Genomic DNA, 5364 nt, shown 5'->3' with positions numbered 1-5364 from the left:
CAAAAACAAAATAACCGGCTGATCATTGGGACGAATGGGACAGGGAATGAGGAACTATGACTGAGCAGTGGCTAAATGTACAACCGTTGCCTCGAAATTCCCAGTGGTACTAACGACCTCCGTATCACGCTCAGCCGATATGCGTCACTGGATGCGGATGTGGAGGGGCATGTTGTTAGCACACCGCTCTCCGGCGGATATCAGTTTCCATGGCCGGAGCCGCCATTTCACAATCAAGTAGCTCCTCAATTTGCCTCACAAGGGCTGAGTGGACCCCATTTCTCAACAGCGCTCGTCAGACCAGGACGGTAACCCATCAAAGCCCGAGAACGTAGCTTTTGTGTTCTGAAAGGAACTTGTGTTACCACTGTGGCTAGGCTGTTGGCGGCGAAATGTAATACACTCCTGGAAATGGAAAAAAGAATACATTGACACCGGTGTGTCAGACCCACCATGCTTGCTCCGGACACTGCGAGAGGGCTGTACAAGCAATGATCACACGCACGGCACAGCGGACACACCAGGAACCGCGGTGTTGGCCGTCGAATGGCGCTAGCTGCGCAGCATTTGTGCACCGCCGCCGTCAGTGTCAGCCAGTTTGCCGTGGCATACGGAGCTCCATCGCAGTCTTTAACACTGGTAGCATGCCGCGACAGCGTGGACGTGAACCGTATGTGCAGTTGACGGACTTTGAGCGAGGGCGTATAGTGGGCATGCGGGAGGCCGGGTGGACGTACCGCCGAATTGCTCAACACGTGGGGCGTGAGGTCTCCACAGTACATCGATGTTGTCGCCACTGGTCGGCGGAAGGTGCACGTGCCCGTCGACCTGGGACCGGACCGCAGCGACGCACGGATGCACGCCAAGACCGTAGGATCCTACGCAGTGCCGTAGGGGACCGCACCGCCACTTCCCAGCAAATTAGGGACACTGTTGCTCCTGGGGTATCGGCGAGGACCATTCGCAACCGTCTCCATGAAGCTGGGCTACGGTCCCGCACACCGTTAGGCCGTCTTCCGCTCACGCCCCAACATCGTGCAGCCCGCCTCCAGTGGTGTCGCGACAGGCGTGAATGGAGAGACGAATGGAGACGTGTCGTCTTCAGCGATGAGAGTCGCTTCTGCCTTGGTGCCAATGATGGTCGTATGCGTGTTTGGCGCCGTGCAGGTGAGCGCCACAATGAGGACTGCATACGACCGAGGCACACAGGGCCAACACCCGGCATCATGGTGTGGGGAGCGATCTCCTACACTGGCCGTACACCACTGGTGATCGTCGAGGGGACACTGAATAGTGCACGGTACATCCAAACCGTCATCGAACCCATCGTTCTACCATTCCTAGACCGGCAAGGGAACTTGCTGTTCCAACAGGACAATGCACGTCCGCATGTATCCCGTGCCACCCAACGTGCTCTAGAAGGTGTAAGTCAACTACCCTGGCCAGCAAGATCTCCGGATCTGTCCCCCATTGAGCATGTTTGGGACTGGATGAAGCGACGTCTCACGCGGTCTGCACGTCCAGCACGAACGCTGGTCCAACTGAGGCGCCAGGTGGAAATGGCATGGCAAGCCGTTCCACAGGACTACATCCAGCATCTCTACGATCGTCGCCATGGGAGAATAGCAGCCTGCATTGCTGCGAAAGGTGGATATACACTGTACTAGTGCCGACATTGTGCATGCTCTGTTGCCTGTGTCTATGTGCCTGTGGTTCTGTCATTGTGATCATGTGATGTATCTGACCCCAGGAATGTGTCAATAAAGTTTCCCCTTCCTGGGACAATGAATTCACGGTGTTCTTATTTCAATTTCCAGGAGTGTAGATATGATTAAACTGTAATGCAAGAAGCATAAAATATGATAACATCAGCAGAATGTCGGTATAAGAAACGCAACCCATTAACTAACCCCGATATTACAAAGACAGAAATGCGCATAAAGAAGTAATCATGCAAGTTTAAAAATTGGGAAGCGATAATTTAAATAAGCTGTTGGGCTTACACGTGCATACATGTTCAAACTGAATGCAGGTCAAGGACTAAAGAGTCAAAATAAACCTAATAATGAAATAAATATTACTTTAGATACTCACCAATAACAACTAGTGGAAACCGAGAATCAACGCATCACTTAGTAGAAGACACCACATATGATGACAAAACTGCCGGCCGTTGTGACCGAGTGGTTCTAGGCGCTTCAGTCCAGAACGGTCGCAGTTTCGAATCCTGCCTCGGGCATGGAAGAGTGTGTGATGTCCTTAGGTTAGTTAGGTTTAAGTAACTTCCTGGCAGATTAAAACGGTGTGCCGGACCGAGACTCGAACTCGGGACCTTTGCCTTTCACGGGCAAGTGCTCTACCAACTGAGCTACCCAAGCACGACTCACCCCCCATCCTCAAAGCTTTACTTCTGCCAGTACCTCGTCTCCGACCTTCCAAACTTTACAGAAGCTCTCCTGCGAACCTTGCAGAACTAGGACTCCTGAAAGAAAGGATATGCGGAGACATGGTTTAGCCACAGCCTGGGGGATGTTTCCAGAATGAGATTTTAACTCTGCAGCGGGGTGTGCGCTGATATGAAACTCCCTGGCAGATTAAAAGGCAAAGGTCCCGAGTTCGAGTCTCGGTCCGGCACACAGTTTTAATCTGCCAGGAAGTTTCATATCAGCGCACACCCCGCTGCAGAGTGAAAATCTCATTCTACGTTTAAGTAGTTCTAAGTCTAGGGGACTGATGACCTCAGATATTAAGTCCCATAGTACTTAGAGTCATTTTCATGTCAAAACTGGGAAACTAGAAGAACAGATGAATAATAAAATGCCTAATAGGAGCTGAATGTCCAAGCATACCAATACACGAAATTCGATTACTCTGTAATTGGTTATTGCGAGGGTAAAGCATTGGAGGCTGTCAGCTGTACACGTACTAGCGGGAATCGCTGTAGGAGCGGAGGCGCTAGAGACCGATAGAAGACCAAAACACGTGATAGGCGCGGCGGGATTTAGAAGTCTAAAGGTTGGGGACCATCTTAACAGTACAACGTCGTTTTCCTTTAATAACAATAAAAATTGCTGGTATATACCAGAAGATATGATCTTTCGCAGAAAGACGTTATATATCCACCCAAAAAAACAGAGTTTTGTTCGCTACGCTTTCGACCAAACCTGTGAATGTGGAACGTAGTAGACCTATATTGAATGAAAGACCCACATTATTGAACGTACCAAATAATCCAACACAGCTGCAACTTAAGGGAAAACCACAAAGAAGTGATTATAAATTGTCCAAAGCAGTAAAACTGTTTGCCAGAGCAGAAGAAACCAATGCCACAAATTGTTGCTGAATCTGACCCAAAAACGGCAAGAATCTTCAACACATTCGTTTTTGAAGCAAAAATAAGTACATTTACAAAAATATTCGTGTATTTGAAAGTTGAGTGAAGTGTAAGAATGGGCAAATCATTAAACTCCATAAAAATTCTTTGAGTCTCATGGAAAGTGCCTATGATAATAACAACAGACATCAACAGAAATATATGCTTCTCATGCATGACATATGTGTTTATATTCTCCTGCTTTCATCGGAATAAGCTGCAAATATACACGTATTCCATATTCGTAATTATTTCTTCGTAAATAAGAATTAGCTTGTGTGATCGGCTATTTTTAAATGTATTTCAAGAAAATGTATGCGTCTTAGTAATTTCCTAACGCACAGAAAGCAAAAATTCAACTACTATTTCGTTAATTAACTAGAAAATAATTTTAAAAAACAGTTATCCTTACGATACACGTGACTGTCTGCTTTCTTACCCCTTGGAGCGCTAGTGTCGCCCCAGCTATTAAACGGTAACAACTTTCACACCAGTTAGTGCCGTGACTTTTGTTTAAGACCGTGATTATACTTCCATCTAAGGTTCATCGTTACTGTGCTGTGAATTTAGCCTATACTGCACACGGGTGCAGCTTACAATCCGATATGCGATTTCGATATTTATGTCTCGCCATTATGTAATTGTGGTATCTGAACAGTTTATTCGCTATTACTGTATGAAATTAATTGCAGAATCCGATTAATCTAACTCCTTTCTCACTCGTACTGCTGATTTTACTTTCTCTGATAACTCCGTCTTCAATTCCATCCCCTTCTACAGCGTTCCTACTTCTCATGATTATTGCTCATCTCTTCTCACAGACGTTCAAAGGCTCTGTAGCAAGATAACGAAAACCTAGGTCGTTCTGCAGCCCGTTCGAGAGTCCTCTATCAAATGAGCTGACGACCGATTTCATGATAAACAGCTGATGCGTTCAAGAGAGGACACTGCTACACTCATACAAAATAGATTACTTAGCCGTGCCACGTTACTGCAACGTCAACTGGCTTTCTTCCTTACTCATATTTTTCTTAATATTTCGAATATCTTACGCTATTGACATTGTCCAACGCTTTTTCCAGGTCGACAAGTCCTATGCCTGTGACTTGATTTTCCTTCAATCTTGTTTCCATTGTCAACCGCAGTATCAGAGATGCCAATCTGCTGCCTTTAGCTTTTCTAAAGGCAAAATTATCGTCATCTGACAGATCCTCAATTTTCTTTTTTTTTTCTTCGGCATATCATTTTTGTCGGCATCCTGGAAGCATGAGCTGTTAAGATTATTGTGTGGCAGTTCCCACAATTATGGGCTCTTGCTATCTTCGAAATTGTGTACATAATATTATTCGGAAAGTCTGATGGTATGTCACAAGTCTGATAAATGGTTCAAATGGCTCTGAGAACTATGGAACTTAACATCTGAGGTCATCAGTCCCCTAGAACGTAGAACTACTTAAACCTAACTAACCTAAGGACATCACACATATCCATGCCCCAGGCACGATTCGAACCTGCGACCGTAGTGGTCACGCCTAGAACCGTTCTGCCACAACAACCGGCACAAGTCTGATACTTACAGATTCTACACAACAACTTGAACCGTTGGTTGCCACTTTCCCCAATGATTTTATGAATTCCGACGGAATGTTATTTATCCCTCCGGCTTTATTTGATTCTAAGGCCTCAAATGTTCTTTTAAAATCTGATTTTAATGCTGGACGCCTTCTTATTTCCCTGTTGACTCAAATTTCTTTTCCCATGACGTTAACACGACCTCCCTCTATAGAAGCCTTCATTCTACACTTTCCACCTACCCGCTCTCTCTTCTACATTTAACAGTAGAATTCCCATTACATTCTTAGTGTTGTCACCCTTGCTTTTAATTCTACGAAAAGTTATTTTGACTTCTCTGTACGCTGAGTCAGTCCTTCCGAGAATCGTTCCTTTTTCGATATCTTCTAATTTACCATGCCGCTATCTATCCTTAGTTC

At 45.8% G+C, this 5364-nt stretch overlaps 1 non-coding gene across 1 annotated transcript; it reads right to left on the bottom strand.

Moving 5' to 3' along the window:
• Positions 1 to 2304: 2304 nt before the first annotated feature.
• Positions 2305 to 2379, bottom strand: Trnas-uga. Its single transcript has one exon. It is a non-coding gene; the product is annotated as a tRNA-Ser (tRNA).
• Between the last annotated feature and the right edge of the window lie 2985 nt (positions 2380 to 5364).

This window comes from Schistocerca americana, chromosome 6 (assembly GCF_021461395.2).
Source record: "Schistocerca americana isolate TAMUIC-IGC-003095 chromosome 6, iqSchAmer2.1, whole genome shotgun sequence".
Taxonomy (NCBI): domain Eukaryota; kingdom Metazoa; phylum Arthropoda; class Insecta; order Orthoptera; family Acrididae; genus Schistocerca; species Schistocerca americana.
The sequence above is the reverse complement of the archived record's forward strand: the minus strand, read 5'-3'. Positions and strand labels throughout refer to the sequence as shown.